Genomic DNA, 25,110 nt, shown 5'->3' with positions numbered 1-25,110 from the left:
ACTATTTATTCTGACTTAATTTAAATATTTACATTATGCTTTCTATTTTGTTTTGAACCCTCTAGTTTTGTAATCACCGATTTATGTTGGTTATATATTAGAATTGGTACTTTTAAGCTGATGCTGAAATAAACATCAGTTCAATGTGATATTAGCCTAACTTGAAGAAGTCATGGAACTTGATCCAGGTTAATGCTGACCCCTTGCCCATTAGTGAATACCTCTGTAATTAAAACAAACTTTATTTGAATTTGCTAGTTTAAAAGTAAGCTTTTCACTGAAGAATACAAATGTAGACTAGAGTTCTTCTGAAAATACACATATTTTACCCACATGTATATGAGTACAGTGCATTCCTATTAGATACACGTGAATTCAGTTGATGATAGCTATCCTGCGAAAAGAACATTTTGATAAGACATCTATAGTAATAGAGTAATAGAGGTTAAAAATAGTAATCACAATCTGTAGCAGGTATTGTAGTAGAACTGAGTAATTTACATTGTTATTGCTATTATTTTTGTTTGTAATAGAAAGTTAGAGTATATACAATACCCCAAATACCTATTATTTGCTGATACATGAAACTTAATGTATACAATGTTCATGATCATTCCTCATTTATACAATAGTTTGTCTCTACTTTTACTTGACCTTCCTGTCACTGTGTTCTCCCATATTATTACACTGCTGTCCTTGTTAGGTGTTGCATATTAAGTAATTATTAGGGCTACATGAGTCATCAAATGACTGAAATGTCTATAATTGTTTTTTCAGAATGATCAGTTAATGTGCTCTATTTGTATATAACTGAGCACTTTTTTAATTTGTCAAAGAATAACAAACCAAACAGTACAAATAACATTCCCCTGTTCAACAGATTTGTTAATATAGTGTTACAGACCAGAAATGACTTCATATTATTCTGTAAGCTAATGTAAACAAATTTTACAAAGGAAATGGTTTGTGATTAAGCAACAGAATGGACACAATAAACAATGTACAGGATAATAAATCACCAGGAACTTATCAGTCTAAGTCTCCCCAGGCTTCTGCCCTCCTAAAGTGACATACTGTATACCACATATACCCATTAACAGGTGCTACTTTTGTGTGATCAAGGAATGCAAAGCAGCTGCTCAGAACTAATTTTAGATAGGTGTAAGCAGAAGACACTGTCATTTTGGACAACATCTAAATACAGATACAAGAAACAGAGGTAAAGGGTTGTACTACATGTGTCGGTTTCAGAAATCCCCAGTATTGTATTTTAATAAACAGACATGTAAAGATGTAATAAGAAATATTGAGATATGAAAAAAAATAATGTAACTTTTTTCATGAATCTGAATCTAAATTCATGCTGTTAGTTTCTTAATAAAATGATGAACATTTGTTTATCTGAATAAAGAAGCAGCACTGTACATAACAAAACTCTTTCAATGGGGCATTGTATATTGTTAGTTTGATTATATTTGCTTCAAACCAGTTTGCAAACAACATTTTGAATCTTCAACTTTGTATGTTTTTGTTTAATTTCAAAAACATTATTGTTGGCAGTTTTAAATTTTTTAGAGTTAACACCAGTGGAATCATGCCAAAAATACAATCTGTGTGAATAAAGTCTTAGACATTTTATACACAGGCATTACAGTATATAGTGGTTATAAGCAACAACAGTTTATTCAAATCTTCCTCTAACATTTTGTTCTGTTATGATACATTTATTTAAATTGGTTACTTTGGGAGAGTAATCTTACATTACATTGTCATTTAGTAATCTTAATTACATTGATCAAGAACTTCAAAAGTGTGATCAAACAACTCATTCTAAGCTATATACCATATGAGCAGCCAACATGAAGTGCTATAGTAGCTGATCCATCATCTTTACCAATCAAATATAACTGATTCGAAGTAATCTATTTCTTGTCATTAACATTATTTGTTCAGTTCTATTCATCCATAAATCTAAATGACTGCTCTTGATGCTATTTAATATAGATCCATCAGGTTGAACTGCTACCTTAAAATGAGGAATGTTAAATGTTAATAATGAAGATCACTATAGAATTGTGTTTCTGTTGACAAAAAGGGAAAAATTAGTGAAAAGACTCAAACAACTCAAAATATTTAAAACCTTTCACACATCAAACATCACATCATTATGAAGATTTAGTGTTTACTAAAAAATTGACAAAATATAAGCTCTATTGTGTGCAATGTCAAGAAGCTGACATTTTGTTTGAAAGATGCTGTTTCAAACAGAATGTTCTTAAACAAATGCTTTGCAGAAAAATACAGCTTTAGTGGTAGCAATAAATAGCTTGAGTTAAGAGATATGCATTAAAAACCTGGAATTCTTGGGGGCAGAGCTGTAGGCATATTGACTGTAGACTTGACAAATTGTCAGAATTTATTAATAGGTTTTCTTTGCCCAAAGTGTGTTATGTTTGTCATAAAACTGGAACTCATTGAACCTACTAAATGTGAATGGAAAGTAGAATCGTGCTACAGAAATGGTTAAAGCACTGTTGATGTTTAATGTACAGGACGTGCTTTATCTTTTCTAAATATAGAAGCACATGCTGTTAGTCCTTTCAAAAATAATTTAAAAATTAGTGTCTTGAAGACACTGGAAAACTCAATAACATCAGATGAACGTACACTTCAAAATAATATATAGCCAAGCAAAATCCCTTCAACCCAATTGTGTTTCATCTGAGATAAAATACATTTGGGATGAATGTTGATAAGAAGACAAAGATATCAAAACCTGTGGCTAAATGAAACATGAAAAACCTCTTTGTTGTTGATGTCTTGCTGTAAGCAAGAACCTCAAGAAAAGAAATATTTGGTCTTATTTCTCTAAAAAGATCTGGTAAGTAAAAATGTTCACAAAACAGTGTGCTTAGGAAAGAGTATGCGAATACAATCAATTAATTCTAGTCATGTAAACTTTTGTTTCAAAAAGGAGAATTTTGGAATTTTTGGTTTAAATACTGTATATATCATGCTGATCAAATGAGCATAAGAAAGGAAATCATGTGGTTGCTAGAAGGTAAAGGTTCTCCTTCAACTGTTTCTTGGAAGAATCCAGTGTAGCAGCCTCAACAGAAAGAATAGAAAGCTTGTTCCATACTTCTACAACCTTTGTTGAAAGGGGTGTCTTCTGTTGTACATTTTTAAATGGGCTTCCATGTCATTCATGAGGCACGTTTTCATACTAAGCACGTGTTCTACCCACTGTTTGGAAAGAATATGCTGTTTGTTAAATATAATGTTAAAATGTAACTTTAAAACTTGGCACTGTCCTTTTTTACGTTCATTTTTCTATCAGTGACACAGCTTAACTAGAGATAGATAGATAATACTTTATTAATCCCGTAGGGAAATTGATGTAACTAGACGTTTAGAAAAAAAATAGATGTTCTCTCATGATCCGAATGACCTTTGCACAGTGTCACACTGTGCTGCGCATGCCACTAGCGGTGGTGCAGCTGTAGAAGAAGCTGGAGCAGATGTTATTTCTGGTTCACAGTATAGAGGTCATTGCTTTTTGGATGATCTTGTGGTAAGCCATTGTGTTAGCTACATTCATCTTATGGAGCTTTGATCCTATGAGATTATTTATTTTGAAATATGCCCCTGATGACTGATTTGTTTTTGTAGACTAACAGTTAAATCATTATGATCCTCAAATTATTAATGTGAAAATAAGATCAAGTGCAACTAAAGAACCAAGACTATGTCTTTAAATTCCTAAACTGCAGAAAGCCACACTTCCACTTCTCAAAACTGTTGATAAGGTGCGATCGGTAAGGCTTGGTATTTGATTAGCAGTTGATTGAAATTTCACGATTGAAAAGGGTAAAAGATGTTATTATTCTCACTGAATTACTTGAATATCCTCAATTTAACCTGTCTGGAGTGCCTAGAAAGGAGACATATGAAATGTGTGTGGAATCTTTTCAAAGATGATAAAAAAAACGATCTTTCTAAGTCCAAAGTTCAGCTGAAATGGAATCTCACTGGTGAATCAGCATGCACAATTCATCACCAGGCACCTGTTTCCTTTGAAATCTTGACAGAAAGGCTTGCATTTGAAAAAGGCAATTTAAAATATTGATCATAAAATCTTTAGTTGTAAGTTGTAAAGTTATTTTTAGTAACATGGTTTAAAATCGATCTCACTCGGTTTCTTATGTGAACTTCAGCCACCAATCCTGCCACCTCCATCTGCTGCATGTTTTCCTCTCCTTATTAGATGTTCTGTTGTTCATTAACTGGGATGTGACTGCCGATCTCAAATAATTCAGCGAACCCGCCAACAATCTCTGCAGGTCTTTTTCCACCGGGAAGTGTGAGGGTTTTCAATTCCATTTGCTACATTCATTTGCTAACTCTGCATTCCAGAGCACTTCCCTCTCCTGGTTTCTCCCCAATGGTACACTGATCTCTAAGTTAACTGTCTTCTGTGTGCGCATGAGTCACAATCTTATAAACATTACTTTAAGAATTTGAACATCCAAACTTTTTATTATTATTTGGTAGTGTAAGTTAGTTCAAAATGTATCATAAGGTATATAGAACTGACAGGGGTTGAACAAACTGAAAGGTCTGTACATTCTGTTACAGACATAAATAGTTTGCTTTCACACAACTATTTCTGAAAAAAAGAATTTTCATGAATTGTAAACAGCTCCTAACACATTAATCATTTCTTCTAGTTGTCTTGGTTATGTCACTCTGCTCTGAAATAGCATATAGAACAAGTTTCCTTTGAATACAATATATTTGAAGGTGAATATTATAATCTTGCACTACAAAAAGTGGAGAAGTGTATTGATGCACAAAGAAAACACAAAGTCATTCATCAAGATCTATATCCAGAGTTATCTGGGTTCATGCACTGCCTTGCAAAATTATTCAGACCCTTCCCTTGGTGCTCCATTTTGTAAAACTGCAAACTGACGCATACACATTTTTTCTTAAACTTAATATTTTATTAAAAACCTGAATGGTCAAGCTGAAGACTTCCAGGGGTAAGATAAGTAAGTAAATGTCAGCAAAAACTAAAGGGGAAGTACAGAAATATATTGGTTTCTTAAATATCAATTTCTAAAACTTTAAACTAGGCCAATCAAGGACTTTAACTTTCTTAGTCTCATGCCACTCCAGTGTAGCTTTAGTCTTGGGTTGAACTCCAGGTCTCGGATCACCATGATTCTGTTTCGAATGTGTAGATTTGTAAACATCAATCATTAATGAAGGACCCTGAAGTTTTTTTCAGAAGCTGTTCCTCCATTTTGATACCCCAATGATCATTATGAGGTAGTGAATGGTATCTTAATGAGATAGCTAACTATTAATTGGAGAGGACCTATTAAATGGGACAGACATGTGAAGTGCTGAGTGACTAATGAAGAAAGAGTGAAGGATTAGTGACATGTTCTAGTGATGTGTGAGAAAAGTTAAGTGAAGAGCAACCAAGAAGAAATTGGATCACGTAGTCTTGTAGAGTATTGTTCATGTAGAGGAACATCATGAAAGAACTAACATCCAAGAGGGTGTCAGAAGGAAGAAAGACCACTTAAAACATAAAAAACCCTCAAGTAACATACTTGCAGTGATGGACTTAGGGTGGTGCATGTGTCAGCAGTTGTCAAAGTAACCTGTTATAACATTGTCTAATAGTACCTAGGACCTCCAAGGAAACTCCTCAGGTCACCACATACCTCCATCTATGGTCATGGGGCTATTACTCTCCCTTGGGGACCATTGGACCATTGGTGCAGACACTAACCTTCCCATGCTGCACCCTTCAAAGCTCTTGCTGAGGCAAGGGGTCGACAGTTATCCTCTCATAATGCATTGACTGCCTGACAGCTGAGATACAGGGACAACTGCTCGCCTGCCTACTGCAAGAGAGGAATGTCTCAACCCAGGACCTACAGATCCTTGCTCTTTCTATCCCTGCTTGTTTCAGAGGATGATGCTGTCTTTGGTAGCCCAAGACAACCTGGGATGGTATTGCTGGAGAGGGATCAGGACTCTCTGACACCAAATCCACTTAACTCACTTTTTCAAAGGATTTCCTTGGCACATATTCTTCTTGGTTTACATTTTTGTTGGTGTTCTGGGAGGGGGATCCCAGTCTGTCCCCAGGGATGTGACTGATCTATGATTGGATTAGATGTAACAGGCAGAGGGGATTTTCTATTTCCTGGTGATGTTTTTAAAGCTAATGAAGGTTTCCACCTTTAGTAAGACCGCAGTCTGCTAAAGGACAGCTCTTCAAGGACACATACCACACTATAGTCCTTCTGAAAGTATTTACCCACCTTGGATTTGTTCATAATTTGTTATGTTGCTTACTCACATATACATATATTTACATGTGATTTTGTTGTCACTGGTATTCATAAATTGTTCTATAATGTCAAATCGTAAAAATTCCATAATATGTATTATATATAATGTTTGATATTGAATTTAAAAGAAAACACTGAAATGTCTCGATTTGATAAGTATTCATTCGCTATCACACTCCAAATTGAGGCCAGGTGCATGTAATCTCCTTGTGAAATAACTCTAAAACCTGAATGGAGTACACCTGTGGTCAGTACAATTGGCTGACATGATTGCATAAGAAATTCACCTGTCTGTACAAGGTCCCTCAGTGGATATTGCATTTCAGAGTTGTAACCCTTTCGTGAAGACCAAGGAGCTGCCTGTACAATTTTGTGGTTGAGTTGTTATATCTAGGGTATGGAAATATCTAAAGTGTTGAAAGTTCCCAGAAGAAAAGTCATGGACATAATTAGGAAATGGGTAGAATACAGAACGACCCAGTCTTTAGCAAAACTTTGGATAGAGAATTGACTGAAACCAAAGCTATTCTGACAGAACTACAAAGTTCCACAGGTGAGATTGAAGGAGAACCCATCTGGGGGACAACAAGCTCTGTAGCCTCTATGGGAGAGACAGAAGCCAGTCCTGATTAAATGCCACTAGAGTTTACACGCAGGCATGTAGCTGAACGTGAGACCATGTGGAAAAAGATTCCCTGGTCTGATGAAACAGAAATTGAACTCTTTGGCCTGATAACAAAGTGCTATGACTGTGACATAAGAAACACAGCTCATCACCAGTAGAATACCATCCCTACCATGAAACATGGTGGTGGCAGCATCATTTTTGCATCAAGGACTGGGGGATGTGTTAGAGTAGAGGGAACAATGAATGGAACTACATTTTGGCAAGTCTTTGAGGAGAACATGCTTCAAAAAAACTTCGATTTGGGTGAAGATTTACATTCCAAGAGGACAATGATGCCAAGGAAACAAAGAGACAATAGAGTAGCTTCCGAATAAGAAGACAGATGTTTTGAGTGACCCAGACAAAACCCTGACTAGAATTCCATTTAAAATTTGTGGAAAGACTTAAAGATTGCTGCTCAATGATGCTCCATATCCAACTTGACAAAGCTTCAGCAAATCTGAAAGGAAATATGGGCAAAAAACACCTGAAATCCAGATGTGCAAAACTGACACAAACATATCCAAGAGGACTCAAAACTTACAGTATTGTTGCAAAAGGTGAATCTACTGAAAGTATTGATACAGAGGGGTAAATACTTCAGTGAGCAAGATATATTCATTTTCCATTAATTTTTGTTACACAATAAACCTATTTGGGCCCTTTAAATTTTTTCATATGCTGTATACACTGACTAGTGAGGCTCAGATTACTGACTTTCCTGTTGTATGCTCTGGTGAAATTGGACAATGCCTTTGCACCTGCCTTCGGACCCCTGTTCCAGCACTGTAAAAAGTGAAAGGACATGCCAGGTCATTCTGTTTGCCAAACAATAAAAAAGGTAAACAGTACATTATATATACAGTAGATACACATATAGTATTTAAATCAAGGGATTATACTTGATACAAGGGATTATAAATACTATATTAAGGAATTGTACATTTAAAAAATATATATTGTACTACTAATGCTTTATTTACAATGCTGTAAACTACTTTAGTCATTAGATTATACAAAAGCATTGCTGGTTTTGAACCAGTCAAGAAAAGAGCATGCAGATACATTCCTGGAAGTAAAGGAAGGTTCTACACTGACAGGCTAACAGAACTAAATCTTCTTTCTGTTTTAGATGGAAAAGACTATGACAGAATCTGGTTTAGTATTCAAAATTCCCAAAAGCTTTGACAAAACTAACACAATGAACTTTTGAAACACAAACCAGTTAATTAATTGATTATACCTAAATATGAACAGAGGCTGCAAGTGGAAACTATGTGGAAATGCATTTAAAACTTGAGAACAGGAGGCACTTTACACAAAGGATTATGGGACTACAGTACGGGGTCATGCTGTTGAAAAATGAGTGAGAGGGTCTGAATTAAACTCTTGGATTCATCAAGTTCCTCCATTGTCTCTTATTGGGTTGTCTCTAACTACCTGACTCCCTGGCTCAGTTTCAGAGCCACCATTTTGAAGCATGTGTCCTGGCCCTTAGGATGTATATCACTAGATATACAGTACTGAACATGCAGTAGAAACACAAAGAGAACGCAAAGTAACTACTCAATTAAGTTCTTAATAGTCAGGAGTATTAGAAATAAAATGCAACAAATAAAAGCCAGTGCATTAGTAAGTAATTACATTATAATTGGAATGTTGGTTAACATGGTGTCAAATACAATTTTAGAGGATACACAGCATTTGGACTAGACAAGAAAGGTGGAAGAGTCTCAGGATCTATATGGGTTACACTAATAAAAACTATTCACATTGGAGTATGCTACGGACCACCTCATTCCATTATTATTTACTGCATAATGCATCCTTATATAATGAACTCATCACTACATACATAAAGAAGAATCTCACAGGAGATTTTAATTTTCTTTATGTAGATTATGGAAAAAAATATATAGTGAAAAAAATAACAGAGATGTCAGCAGCTTAACCTGAAATGGGAAACATGATTAATGATTGCTTCCTTACTGGGTTTCTGAGAACATCGACTCGAGGGAATGTCTGTATTGATCTAGTGTTTCCCAGCAATCAAGATCGAGTGAGGAAAACAGAGGTGAGAGTTCCATTAGGGAACGGCAATGATAACACAGCATTCTTTGAAGTATATTTTGGAACTGTACAGGTTGAGACCAAAAAAAAGGTTTACAATTACAGGACAGCACACTATGAAGGATGAGACTGAAGATGTTAAGAAGCAAATTGGGACAGGATAGATCTTAGAACAAACACACTTTAATGATGGGGTGACTGTTAAGAGTAGCAGCAGCAATGAATTAAGGGTACAAATATTAATTAGGTCTTCCTCCAATCACAATATTGCAGTACACAGAGATGCTCATTCCAATTTTGTGTGGGTATTGGTCAAAGTTATTCAATAGTCAAATTAATGGAATAGGACAAATGTATATATTTATATATTTTTAGTAGAGAATGGATCACAGCAGCATAAGCATATTTTAATAGCAGATTAAAAAATCTGAAATAGAAAGCAATGGTCCGAATGTTTTAGTAGATGGATAAAGAATAACGAATGAATAAAGAAGGATGGTATCTATGTGGCATGTTCGTGGCTGTGTGTACCCTGTGATGGACTGGTGTTCTACCCAGGGTGTACCCTGCCTTGTTCCCAATGCTTCTTGTGACAGGCTCTGGGCCACCGTGACCCTGAATTTATAAGCGTAATTGAAAATGATGATGATGAAATAAATAAAGAAAAAGGAGAAAGTGAGCACTGTGTAAAATGGTTCATTCATATCTATGTCAAAAAGGTGGAGTGCATGCACACGTATTAAAGCATATAATAATTGCAATGAAAGCTAAAATTATAAAAGTTTATTTTCTTTGTACTTTGTAATCTTGGTGCCAGTGGGCACCCCTTCACTTCACACCAACTGTAACCTGGGACATGGGTTTTACTGGTTGTTGTGAAGAGATGCTACTTATAGTTCTGCAAATGAGCCTGTTTGAATGGTGGTGGCATTGTACCACATTGAGGCAGAAGGTATAATTCTTGCTGGCTTGTGGAGTGACATGAATTGTGGACACACTGACGTTTCATGTGCTCACCATTCACTAGCTTGTTCAGTGCATGTAGAGTGGTTATTGGTTTGTTTGTGAATGTCAGTTGTGTCTTTTTCCATAGTCCAAAAGTGGGGGGTCATAGGCACTTCCTGTGCTTCTCGATGAGGGAGCTACTGTTGTGTTGATCATTCTACTATTTAAGGTACAAGAGCACAGTACTGCCTCTACCCTCTCACTTAAAAGAGTACAAAACATGTATGAGAGGCTAATTCTTTTAACTGTCTCTTATATACTCTGTCTTGATATTGTCATGTGATGCACGCATAAATCTATATAAAAGCATTAGAGCATAGTTTATGTATTAATTAGAGGATATGCATCATTGTAGCTGAATAGAAACTGACTGCTAGAGTGTTACTATAAAAGCTTTTAAACCATGTTCTGGTTTACAAGGTAAAATTACCATATTTCTTTTATTTTAAAAACTAAAAAAGTTAAAGGCATTAACTTTATATCTACCTGTCATAAACCGTGTGTAGTTGTTTTGTGTGTCAAGTATTTGTTTAGAAAAACTCCTTCGAAAACACAAACGTGTGATTTTAAAAGTATTAATTCCCCCTCTACCAATAACTAATTAAGTCTAAAACCATATGTTTGTATCTCAAGGCACTTAATAATACATAGCTGAAGCACTGTCCATGCTCATGTTTATGTGAGGTTTATGTCTCTTTAAGAGCCTGTGGTGTGTGGATGTAGGATTTAACGAGAGAATACAGCTGGTGCACCGGCTTCTTCACCAGGAGCCTCTGGCTGACAAAAGTTCACTAGAACCTTTCACTGTGTGCTTAATTATATTCAAAAAGATGTTTTTATAAGGTTATACCAGAAACACTGGCCAAAAAAAGTGAAAACAAGGATCAATGGCAAAAGTTTTAAGACTCAGTGAATGCATTTAGCTTAAAGAGATGATTAATTGCATAAATGAATACTTAAGTGTACTGACATCTGGGAAATGTTTTAAAGCAAAATGATAGACAACAAACTCATGGCTCTTTGTTTCTCTTGTGATTTGTATTCTAGGGCCTCTTACATCAGCCAACTCCTACCTCAGGGTTTATTTTAATGTGATTTCCAATTGCTTCACATTAAGAATATTGCTGTAACAGCAAATAAGGGTTTACTGAAACATCTGTTGTAGGCATTTACCACTGATATATTGGAAACAAAGTACACAGGGAAGTGGAATGAGTTTTTAACAGATTTGTAATGTGTACTGTGCTATAGGTATCAAGCACATGTTTCACAGTACTTGTTATTTTCACTAGAAAAAGGAAATGACACACTTTTCAAAATAATGTCACAAAGCTTTTATTTTAAATGTGATTCATTTTTACTTAAGATATTAAGCAGGATTAAGATTAGATTTTGTCATTATTGTCATTGATTGTTTTAAAGGTAAGTTTTGATTAAATTTGAGAGGCTATAAATATAAATATACTGATGGAAAAAAGAAGCGCAACACCTCCTCCTCCACACTCTGGCCCTCCAGTCTGTGTGGAACAGGCTGAAGAGTGACTCATCTGTGAAGAGAACTTGATGCCACTGCTGACAAGTCCATTGCAGCCTCTGTCTGGCCCAAGCCAGTCGGGTGTGATGTCTAGGAGGTGTGAGCAGAGGGCCTCTGACAGGTCGCCTTGCTATAGGGCCAGCAGCATGGAGCCTCACTGTCCTGCCACTGATGCGGGCATTGTGTCTGCTGGCAGTTTCAGCAGCAATATGGATGGCAAATCTGAAAAGATCTCTCAGATGGACAAGTCTGATGTGTAGGTCCTGCTCTGGTGTGGTCACTTCAGGGCAACTGGATCTTGGATGGTCATCTGTCCTGCCGGTCTGCTGAAACCTTCGCTGAAGTCGGAACACAGTGGAGCGGCTCACTCCATAGTGTCTGGCAACGCTGGCACATGACATACCTGCCGCAGCATGCCAATAGCCCTCTCCCTTGCTTCTGGTGACATTCGAGACGTTATGAAATGCACAGAAAACTAAGTGTGGCCTTTTTCTTGCAGTGACCTAAGCTTTGAATTAAGCCGTTTGTAAAGGTGACCTGAGCAGGCATTGCTCCACCTGGACTTGAAAAAGGTGAAAGTGCACCTAACAAGCTTTCGTGTGATTGGCAAGTTGCAATGCCTCACTGCACAAGCTGTATTGCTGGTCAGAGGACTTAAAACAAATGGACAACTTTTTATCAAAGTACATAAGCTATAACTATAGTATTCTCATTCCAGAAAATGTTGCATTTCTTTTTTTCATCCGTGTACACTATATTGAACACTAATAGATAAGTTAATCGCAGATTAATTATTAAAACAAAACTATGTGTCTACAGTATTAAAAGGCATTTAACCTGGTACTCACAGAGTAGTACTTAAATCGTGTTTAAACCTTTAAAATTTGTATGATTTACAGAGTTCGTAAACAAAATCATGTGAGAAAGGTCAGATCCTTATCCTGGGTACATCCCCTATGCATATGTTGTGACCAGCTGGTTAGAAACAATAAGAACCAAAGTTTTATGCCTGAAATACTAGATACCACCTAGCTGCCCTTTAGTTAGAGTCTTTGAACTGGTGAAGCCACTTCAGCACGATCTGTTACTGAGGTAAATAAGCGTCCTAATAGGTAATAACAAAGTGCCTCGGTCGCCCAATTTATAGGTTAACATTAATTTTCTAGTGTATTTCTTTTGGGTAGTACAGACTCTGGGTTCAATTTCAGACCTGGGGTGCTGTCTTCGTGGAATTTATACGTTCTCCTCATGTTCACAGGGGGTTCCTCCAGGTGCTCCAGATTCCTCCCTCAGTCCAAAGACATGCTAGTAGGTTAAGTGGCTTCTGGGAAAATTGGCCATGGAGTGAGTGTGTGCCCTCTGACGGACTGGCATCCTGAGCAGGATGTGTCATGCTTTGCACCCGTTGTTTACCGGGACAGGTTCCAGTTACCCCGTGATCCTGATTTGGATGAAGTGGTTAGAAGAAGGATGGATGGATTTCGTTTCTTGTTCTATTAGCTTTTTACTAAGGAAAACAGCAGGCCATTCCACATCCTAGATTTCCTGGGACAATACTACTCCCAGTGTTACTCCTGAGATGTCCGTTTGTAGAATAAACAGGAGAGAAAACTCCGGGCAACATAAGACCAGGTCCCGACATAGGAGGTTCCCAATGTCCTAGAGGGCAGTTTGACCCTGGGGTACCTTTTTTGTTAGTCCAGTTAGTTAAGGCTGCGGTTATTAATAAAGAAGTTGGAATAAGCCTTCAGTAATAGCTTGCGAACCCCCAGACTGCCCCAAAAATCCTTTTAGACAAGCATACTGTAGGGCGGGCAGCAATGGCAGCCACTTCGTCCTTTAACAGATGCAAACATCTACATCCACCCCATCACCCTCCAAGAGGTACTCTAAATACATTGTCTTGGAATAAGCCCTGTGACATTAATCTCCTGTATTAATGTCATATACTTTTGCATCCTGTTTCAAGTGGCTGCTGCAGTCAGGACTGTAAATGACAGTATTTAGATAAGCTGCTGTGTACTTCTGATGTGGATGCAAAATCCTGTCTATCAGTCTCTGAAGTGTAGCAGGATACCATGCAGCCCAAAGGGCATTGTCACAAATTCATGGAAAATCACAGGACACAAGAACTATGTTTTTCTTGGGGCAATTTTACAGTCCTTAAACCAACATTATTCCATGTATTACTATGGAAAGAGCCACCTTCTTTAAGTTGCATGATTAAAGTTTCTGCTCTTGAGTTCCTGAACTCTTCATATTTTCATTGTTCTTATTCAAACCACTGCTTTGCTAAGGTCGTGACTTTCTGATCCCCAACCCTGATGTAGAGTCCCATCTGTATAATGTATAAACTATCCTTTTTCATTACTGGCAAGTTAATGAGTGAATAATTGCCTCGTAGAACTCAAGCAGTACAGTAAAAACAATATGATTCCATTGCTCAGTATTGACCAATGTTGTCTTATGATTGCACCAGGCAGGAGTCAGTTCTGCTGATCAAAATTCAATCCCATGAAGGCCAGTCACAGTGTTACGAAGCAGGATTAGCATACACATCTGAACTGCTGCTTGACTGTTGTAAAGCGGTTGAATTATTTTGGCTGCAAGGCAAGGGAAAAAAGGGGGGCAGGCTTTAAAACATTTTGTAATTGAAAATACAGATGTACAGTACTCAGGAGGTGCATGCTTTTCTTGGAAGAAACATAATACTGTGCATGCTCTGAAAAACAGTACTCATCCTGCTTTTTCAAACATATTTCAATACATGTTTTGACTTTGTACCTTAAATTAAAACAAACAATGTGTAAAAGAATGCATATGTGTAGGACAGAATATGTTACTTCATAGGAGATAAGAGGGCTATATTCCATGTAGCCAAGAACTTTTATGAAAACGGAAGCTTTGCCCAATCTCATCATGCTCATCTGAAAACATAATTTTCCAGGACAAATACATCTGCCAGTTACAGCACCAAGCTTGAAGTTTTGTTTTCAAATAATACTAATATGTGGGCAGAAAGGATTTCATCAGACCTTCCTACCTCTCAGCTGCCCTGCTACAAATAAATGTGCTAAGCAGAGGACTCCACAGATCCTCTAACTCAAAAACGTGTTTTCTGCTCATATTTATATGTTAAAAAGGAACAGGAAAGAGTAAAAGGATGGGGAAAATGAAAAGAGAAACAGATGCTTTAAAAGGTCATGCTGGAACTGGTTAGATCCTACTGAAAGAAATGGTGCATGTGTGGATCCCACTTGATACAGTTTATTTTCAAATAATACTAATATGTGGGCAGAAAGGATTTCATCAGACCTTCCTACCTCTCAGCTGCCCTGCTACAAATAAATGTGCTAAGCAGAGGACTCCACAGATCCTCTAACTCAAAAACGTGTTTTCTGCTCATATTTATATGTTAAAAAGGAACAGGAAAGAGTAAAAGGATGGGGAAAATGAAAAGAGAAACAGATGCTTTAAAAGGTCATGCTGGAACTGGTTAGATCCTACTGAAAGAAATGGTGCATGTGTGGATCCCACTTGATACAGTATGTGCTGTCAGATTCTCAGCACAACTAGGATTGAGGAAATGGTTATAGGTCAGCCAGTTATAGATATGTTCGCTTATTCAGAATGTACATACAACTATTAGAAATATTATACACTTCATGATATGTGTTTAAAAATAAAGAAATGTATCACTAAAATTATTGATATATTAAATTGCACTAAAATGTAGAATTGCATTATTCTTTTTAATATAGTTATGGGCTAAAATCTGATTAGTTTAAATAAAATAATTAATTTAATATTTCTTGGGTAGTAATGTTCAATATTTTAAGAATGCACTTCATATACAAGACAGATTCATGGTTCTTGATTGAAGTATTGCCTCACCATTTAATATTATTCAATTAAGCCAGTTTTCTTACTATTCTTCAGAAATTAAATAAACACCTTCATCTTAAACAGCTTTCTAAAATGGGAAAACTGAACCAAAAGTGTTTTCATTTCTTCCATTTTACACTCCCTCACTGTTGTCTATTAGCTTAACAGATGGAACCCAAACGTTGAGTGTGGGAGCTAAAGGGTATGAAAAAAGAACAGAACCTGAATCTAAAACTTCTAAACACCTCAGAAAATATGTCTAAAATATGCTGGAAGTACTACAGTCAGTATCAGGAAATGCTGTTAAATGTTTGATTTATGAAAGGGATAATGGGCTTAATCTCTACAGAGGAAAGGTTTGCTAAATGCTAAACTCAGAAGGAAATGGGTTATGCAGACCATAACCAAAAAGCTTTGGTTTGTGTTACTGGTGGATTTTCCAGGTAATTATGTTTAAATGATGAAAATTAGGCCACCTTTTACTTGGAGTTATATAAGAGATTTTGATTTAACATGATTTATTGTATGGGATAATGTTATATTATGCCATTGTATCTTTATTTTTTGCACCTTCAGTTTTTTACCACAGTACATTTTTAAAATCACATGAGAACATTGAAAACATTATAAATGATCAGAGGCTATTTGGCCTATGTAACTTGTTTTGTAACTAGTATCCAATTGATCTGAGGATCTCATCCAATGTAAAGCTTTTGCACATAAAAACTACTCCAGCACAGATGTAAAAAGAGTTCAGGCTCTATTCGCACTTTTATAACAAAGAAAAATCAAGCAAAACCCACATTCTTCTTTTGAGTTTCAACTAGGCTTCTTCAGTTCCTCTCTGTTAATACAGCTGGACTATTAACCTGCTTACCAGCTCCAAAATACAAGTCTCTCTCCTAGACCTTTCCAAAAGAAGCTAACTTTTTCATGTCCCTGGGATCTTCAGTCAGTTGCTTACTTTTCTCCCTTACCCTTTTGGTACAATCAGATAACAGAGTTCAATGGTCTTCTTCAGCTTCCTGTTTTTAAATATTACTCGAATGATTTTAGTACACAAAATTGGTCAGGTGACTGAGGATGTCAGGCCATTCCATATTTCCTTCTGGGGAATGTGACTCAGGACAAGAACTGTTGTCCACCCTTTCACATTGGGATTCAATTTGCGTCTTATCTGAGCCTGCATAGTTCACACACAAACCAAACATACTTGGTGATGTGACTGTAATAGTTTCACGTAGACATCACTCCCATTCTTTACCTTTATCTAATAGAAATAGCCCATTTGATGCTGTCAAAGATGTAATGAGAGTTTCCTTCCTTCCTTATGAAAACGATAAGAAAAAAATTGAAAACATGAGACACACGTGTCCTCCAAACTCCTATTCCAAATGTTGTAGGAACCTCATTGACTGAACCACCTCATTGGTCTCCATCGAGGATGCATATACTGTAGTGTTTTTATGATCTCAAAAGGAGATTTTTAAACATAGTTTAAATAAAAAAGAAACATCTGAGCTATATTAGCTCATTAGGGCAGGAGTTTATGCAAGTTTCTGTTGCATGAAGCGAATGAGGGAGCACATGATTCTTCCCCCTGATCAGGAGTCCAGTCCATCAAGGGACTGCAGCAACTGGGGTAAAGTACTTCACTCACACTGTAACAGCATTGTCTGCAGTGGGGACATGAACCTACAACCCACCACCTATGAGACCAGAGTCTTATTCACTATGCTGTGCTGACTCTGAGCTTGCTAATTATGGTAGTAAAGAAAAAAATAAACAATGTTGTGTGGTCCAAGAGGAGTGGAGAAATGTTTTTTTTTCATAGAAGAAAATGGAATCATGCTTGATTTGTACAATAGGTCTCAGTTGTTACCAAAGATCAATAGTAATAGTTGTAGAAGTGGATGTTTATACCTTTTCTATGTTTTTATATATTGTTATGGTCTATCAATATATCATAGTTCGGCTGCATTTGCACTTCACATCTTGTTTGCACTACTCAAGCCTTACTGAAAACAATCTAAAACAATGGGTATAATTTGCAAATAATAACAATATGCATGAATCAAGGATCTCTGTCTGTGTTGGAGCTGCAAAAGACCAAGTAGAGAATAGTTCCACATTGAAAAGTAAAAATAAAGGAGAGGGCTTTGAAGTGTAAACATTGTGATTTTTTTATTTTTACTTTTACTCTTTGTGTTTTCCTTTGTACACGTCTATCAGATACACTGCAGTGATGCATCTAATTTACAGAAGCTCATCGTGATCCAATAAAATTAAGATAGAAAATTGTTGTAATTGTTTTTTAGTATCAAGTAATTTTACCAGTGTAATCTTGCAATGAAAAGGTTGACCTTTTGCTAGGAAAATATTTCAAGAACAAATTTGAAAACGCTGTAAACCAGGTTTAATAGGAGGCAAAAAATTCAGTCTCATGGTAAAATAGATGGCATGCATATGAAAAGTGATAAGAGAAATAACGTCCTGCACAGGGTGTTTATGAGTCCATTTTTAAGTTATGACAAGAAAAGGTCTTGACTTGTATTCTGCTACAATCAAGATGATTTTGATTTGCGAAATACTGCACCCGAGGAAGCACTGTTTAGCCCTTACAGACATCACTGACATTGCCTATGTCTAAATCAGCAGGAAAATTAAATGGCTGTACCATTATACCAAAATCACTGCTAATTATACAGATTTTTAAAATAAATTTTAAACGTAATCACACAGCACTCTGAATATGTTTATTAAATAAACAGCTTATTTGTTTACATCTTCTTTGTAATTTTTATTTAATTGTACACAAAAATTGTCCATTTTACTTAACACTTACTTAATCTCCTGGATTGGCAATCACATTTTATGACTGCACTACAGGGCGCATTAATTAAAGCTTTGCAGAGCGTATCATATTAATTCACAACTGGTTGATACAGTATGTGTGGAGCCATGCTATTTCATAGCAATGCATGCTCCGAAGGATTAGCGCTGCAACACCAGCTGAAGTACCAGACCCGCATGTTTCCCACACACTGGCAAATAAAATCACAGGGTCACTCAGAAAATCTGGCTGAAAAACCAATATAACATGAAAAATGACTATATCTTAGAATAGGTGGGTAGCTGCGTCAGCATGCGTAGGCTGCAAAGGAACAAGTAATAGGTTTATTCCATGCTGAAAAAAAGAAGAAAGAGAACACAACGTTTCGGCTGTGGAGCCTTCTTCAGCCTTCTTCATGCTAGAATATATACAGTACATCAAATTTCTGCACAGAAAACATGTTAATACTCTTAATAACAAATGCAAAAAGAGGATCTTTTGCAGTCATATTGCTTCATACTTTTTAAACAATATCCCTCTATATTAGTTTTGCTACCTGTGTTCTTGGACATCTGTCATGCAACTTTCTGAGTGCATTGCCATCTGATGTTCTCAACACTGTCCTACTCATCTCCCACAGAGTGTTTAAGCTGGTTTCACTCTTCTTTTCACTCCCCTACTAAGCTTACCTCATTGCATTTCAATAGGAGTTGGGAATTCTTAAAAACAGAGCATCAGTTTCAGAAACTTGTTCCTCTATAAGTAATTCAGTTTCAGTTTGCTTTGTGTGTTAATTACTAATCATTTAAGTTCCTGGGAGTATTATAATTGTGTAAATTATGAAATTATATTGTCTCTGTAAATTAACCTAATCTTTTTAACCTACAGTATATCCAAGATTGTCATATTCTGCCCTTGAATATGCTTTGTATTCTTTATGCCGTTCATTTCCCATACCAAAATTCAAATGAAGCATGGACCAACATGGAAGCAAATCGTTCTTGTACTGATCAAAATGGCTATAAAAAGATTTATAGAAAACCCTATTGCATAACCCATAAATCACAGTGATCATTGAAGAGTATGGCAGTCTGTAGAAAATGAAATGCAGGTACATGATTAATACAATTTTTGATGGAATCACAGTCATTACACACTACAGCACATTTTGGCAAAAAAGATTTGGTATTAGCTCACATATTTGATGTAAAGGTTTGTCAAATGTACCTGGAGTCCTAACTGAACCCTGTACGTTCTGCTGTCTACAGATGAAATATTCATTTGTGTTAACTCCAGTAACATTCATGTAAACCTTTCTACCAGCTTCCTCTACACAAATCCCATAACTAAAATGTATTTATTTTTTTAATTTATTTATTACGTCAGGAGGTTTATTGTTATTTTTAATTTAATGCCAAAAATATTAAGTACACATTAAAAAGGAACATAAAACTAGGAAAACAAACATTTATAATGATCTCCATCCACATTCTGGTGGGATTCTCTGGAAGACAAATAAACTGAATGAGATCATTGGGGTCAAAGTTTGAATTTTGGCTCTCTGTTGTGTCTATCCCAGCATGTTAAGTATTTGAAAGGTAGTCATCTAGTTTCTCAAGAGGATTAAAATGTTACTTCTGTTGTATGGAAAGTTTGATCAATTTTTGTCCATATCTTTTTATAAATGCAAAAATAAAATTGAATTCATTTAATCGAATATACTATATATATATATTTTCAAGGGGGATCCAAATGAATCTCTCTGTGGTCATATTTTCTGTAGCTTCAGAATGTTTCAGAGTTGAACATGTGGAAAAAGTGTTTAAAGGCTGGGCAGCTCGGTGATCAGCATTGCAGCCATTAAGCCCTGGGCTGAATTTCAGACATGGGGGTGCTGTCAGCATGGAGTTTGTATTCACAGGGGTTTCCTCCCACAGTCCAAAGACATACTGGGCGGTTAATTGACTCTGGGGTGAGTGTGTGCGTGTTTGTGTCTGTGTGCGCCCTCAATGGACTGGTGTATCCCATCTGTTGCTTGCCGGTGTGGACTCCAGCTCCTCCATGACCCTGTACTGGAAAAAACAGTTAGCAAATGGATGGAAGTCGATAGGCTTCACCCTTTACAGCACTCTTTAGAGCAGTCATTTCAGCTGTCCCTGACAGATTCTAGTCAGGGTTTCCATCCATAAGACATGTTTTGTACTTGTTTTGAACCCACTGAAAGTGTTCAGTACATTGTGGTCAATGTACTGTAATTAAAACAATAAAAAAATAAGAACAGAGGTCTGTAACTAACATAAAATGACCACAACCTGTGCTGCGTTGTGTTCTTATCAATAATTCAATTAGTTTGCTGCCAGCTATAAGTCATTAAAGGAACCCAAGTGGAGAAACAGCTAATAAAGTGTTAAAAATCAATAAGATGCATTGGAAATGTAAATGTGCGTAAATTCAATAAATAACCATAATAAAAACATTTCAAATAAAAATGCAATGCATTTAAAAGAACCTCTTCCAAGGACTTTATTAGAATTTCTTTAATTAACTTTTAACATGAGTTTGTGCATTTAATAGTTCACTGTTACAATCCTACATCCTATACTGATCTATATTGAACCCCGTTGATATAATTACACTGACGTTCTTGACCTGGAAGTCTAAAGGTAGTGGTACACATTTTACTTGTTAAATAGAAATGTTTCCCCTCGTCTTTTTCACAGTGTGATCTGATGTGTGAGATGGAGACAATGAGAAACAAATAATTTCATTACAAACAAATCCTAGAAAATTATTTATGCCACATTGTTTGTGTACAGTACTGGGACCCATAACAGTACACATTTTGTCCAGGGTCATTCATTTTAGTATTTGGCATAGGACAAAATATGTCTTATAATGTCTTATATCTTATAATACATTATATCCCATAATACATGTATTATATAATGTCTTATGTCTTGTAACATTAGATTGCTATACAGTTATACTGCTATACAGTAACAATTTACAGCCAGTCAGATAATAGCAGAATTAGACTACAGTCAAAGTGAAATATGTTCGAGTCTTGGACTCATAAACATGAGAATTTAGAACAATATTAAGTTTAAGTAGGTGGCTGCGTCAGCATGCGTAGGCTACAAAGGAACAAGTGAAGGTTCATTCCATGCTGAAAAGAGAAGAAAAGAAACACAACACAATGTGGAACATAAGAAAGTTTACAAACAAAAGGATGACATTTTGCCCATCGATCCCATTTCGCTCTTAGTAGTTAAATACAGAATTCACTGAAAATTCTATTGCTATCAATCTGACACAGGTGACTTCTTTGTAATTGTAATATGATCTGATCAAAGAGAATTTGTTATTTATTAGCTTTCAAGACTTTCATACCTCTCTTTCATTCCCCTTGTATTTTTATGTAACAGTAAAACCCATCCAAATGAAATTCCAATTCGTTGCGATACTAATGTCATCTGGAATACATTTCAGAGAAAAAAATTAAAGCCCTTTGTTCTTCAAAACTAAATTTAAAATAATTGCAGCTGTGTTAAATCACATATACAGTATGTACTGACTGCACCGTACAACATTTCCTTTTGAAATCCTTACTTTCATGCTCTATGTTTATACTGTAGTGATGATGAATCAGAACAGTCTTCACTATGGCTTTTTATGCATCAAGAGCTATAGGGCACTTTAAAGGTATCTGTCACTGTTTTTGATAGTATGCTTCTCTTTCCTAAAAGTGGGCCATCTTGTGTTAAATTCAGTCACTGCTTCCACACAGAAGGTGTTTAAGGTTAGAATGTTAAATACGGATAAACAATCTTAATTCTGGTGTATTTTGCTCACTAAAGGTCTGTAAGGATAGAAGGAAAATATTTTTTCATTACTTTTCCTCTATGGTTTTTAATTTGGTTTGTTGGATGTTGATTGTTGCATCTGTTGAATTCTAAGTTTCTACATGATGTAGATTGTTCTGAAGGTACAGCTCTCTATCGCATGTATCCACCACTGTGGATTCTTCAGGTGCTCTGGCTATATGGACTTTGCCCAGCAAAGATAATTGCTCAACAACTTAAAATAATACCTTCCTCCTGCACTGGGATTATGGCATTGTTGTAGTACTTGCACAGAAGTCCTACTGGCGTATACTGACTATTAACAGTCTGGGATCTAGATTTATTCCTTATATCTAGCCGATTGGCGGAACTATAAAAACAGCAAGTTACTCCAACATCTTGGGTTGAACACCAGTGTTATCATATTTACCTGCGGCTTCTGTATCATTTGAGCAATCCTTTTTTCGTTCTGGTTAATTGTAGTGACATTAGATTTACACTTTTTTTAAACCCTCTGGCTTTATTGGCAAACTGAAACATTAAATGATTTCCTCAGTGATAGCTGTAATGATATTTTGTGCTTAACTGAGACCTGGAGCAACCTAATGAGTATATTTTATTAAATGAAACTGTTCCTTCAGGTTTCACATATATAGTGAAACCCTGCTCTGCTGGTTGCGCTGGTAGTTTGGCTTTAGTCAATTGGAAGGACTAAATTACTAAGCAGCTATCTGTTTATTATGTCACCAATTCTCAATACCATGTTCTGTGGCCCTACTCGATTGTTGATTTTATTTGTCTACTGCCCTGTGTTTTTATCTGAACAGTCTGAACTGTTGACAACATTAAGTACTATGACCTGTTCAGTAATAATTTGGGTGATTTTAATATTCATGTAAATTTGCTTCTGATTATATACAGTAGTTTGGACTGCTTCATTTTTATTCAACTGACAAACTTACCGACCCACATTTGCAGTCACGCCCAATAAATTTCTTATCATATGGCTGTGTTCTTTATAGTATGTCTCTTCTTTTGTAAGATGTAAACACTTAATTAATTGTAGAAATTTGACATCGTTAATCTCCTCTGATTTTTTAAATGCTTTTCTTAGTTCTCCCCTTGTTCAAATTTGGTCAGCTTCAATGACTGAGACAGTCAGCAATTTTAATACTGTGTTGACTAGTTCTTTGGATAAACTAACTCCCCTTAAGACTCAAATGATTTGCTTTAGGAGCTCCTTGCCACGATATACACCTCAACTTTTTTAAACCGAGGCTTTCAGATTCATATTCAGGCATTTAATGGACATTTAAAAGTCTATAGAGCTGCACTTGTTTCCTCTGGATGTTATATCTCAGATACTAACTCTGGGCTAGGGAATCATTAATGTTTTTTTTCTGTTATTAACAAACTCATTTAAGCTCGTGATAACTCTGTTCTTTCTTCAACCACTGACATCTAGATAGATGATTGATAGATACTGTACTGATCCCATGAGGGAAATTGCAGGGCAACAGCAGCTTAACACAGACAACACAGCCACAGTGTAACGAATTATATAATAATAGTACAATACATACAATACAATACAAGAGTTACTCACAGTCCGGACACACAAGAACAAACTAGAACAGAACAGTACACAGAAAATCGTATCATACATATGAATATAAATATAGATGTAAATATAGATATAGATATAAATATAGATATAAATGCATTGCACAGGTCCCTGGCATATATTGCACAAAAAACGGTTGTAAACGGGGAAAAAAAGAAAGAGAACAGATGTAGCAGTAGATGTGTAGATGCGTTCAGTTCAGAAACAGGTCACTGTCAGTGTTGCCTCTGCCCAGACGCAAGGTGGATGCGTTGTACAGTCTTATGGCAGAAGGCAAGAATGACCTCCTGTAGCGCACCGTGGATGAATCAGTCTATTGCTGAACATACTCTTCATTTCTGCAAGCCTGTCATAGAGGGGATGGGAGATGTTGTCCATGATGGCCTCTAGTTTGGACACCATTCTCCTCTCAGCCACTACCTCCAAGGGGTCCAGGCCAGACCCAATGACAGAGCTTGCTCTCCTGATGAGCTTGTTCAGCCTTTTAGAATCCACTGTTCTAATCCCAGGGCCCCAGCATACCACTGCGTAGAAAATGGCACTCACTACCACCGACTGATGACTTTGAGTTGTACTTAAAGTCCGAAGTATAGAGGGTGAAGAGGAATGGAGAAAGAACCGTCCCTTGAGGTGCCCCTGTGTTACTCACTACCTGTTCAGACACACAGTTCTGAAGTCTCACAGACTGTGGTCTGACTGTCAGGTAGTCAGTGATCCACGAGGTCATGGAGGCATCGACTTGCATCTCCTCCAGCTTCCTCCTTAGAAGTAAGGGCTGGATGGTATTGAAGGCACTGGAGAAGTCGAAAAACATGATCCTTACAGTGTTGCCAGCCCTATCCAGGTGTGAGTAGGCCCTTTGCAGCATGTAGATGATCGTATCCTCCACACCAGCACTGGGCTGGTAGGCAAACTGTAGGGTGTCCAGTGATGAGCTGACCAGGGGTCTCAGGTGGGATAAGACCAGCCTCTCCAGTGTCTTCATGACGTGAGAAGTCAGTGCAACTAGTCTGTAGTCGTTGAGGACAGAGGGGCGCCCTTTCTTTGGACCAGGCATGATGTCTTCCAGATCACCGGGACCCTCTCCAAGCGCAGGCTCAGGTTGAACAGTCGCTGGAGCACTCCGCTCAGCTGATCAGCACAGGCCCTCAGAACTCTGGGACAGATGTTATCTGGTCCTGTAGCCTTACCCTGGTGCAGCCTCTTCAGCTCCTTCTTCACCTGGTCAGCCGTGATGGTCAGCCTGGCCTGGGGGATGGTGCTCATAGTGCTTTCA

At 36.8% G+C, this 25,110-nt stretch overlaps 1 protein-coding gene across 8 annotated transcripts in view; it reads left to right on the top strand.

The window, feature by feature from the left end:
- Window positions 1-25,110, top strand: part of lama2 (laminin, alpha 2) — a 199,738-nt gene that overhangs the window by 359 nt on the left and 174,269 nt on the right. The window lies entirely within an intron of this gene.

The sequence above is a fragment of the Lepisosteus oculatus genome, chromosome 2 (assembly GCF_040954835.1).
Source record: "Lepisosteus oculatus isolate fLepOcu1 chromosome 2, fLepOcu1.hap2, whole genome shotgun sequence".
Taxonomy (NCBI): Eukaryota; Metazoa; Chordata; class Actinopteri; order Semionotiformes; family Lepisosteidae; genus Lepisosteus; species Lepisosteus oculatus.
Note: the sequence above shows the minus strand (reverse complement) of the source record. Positions and strands in the feature narration are given on the sequence as shown.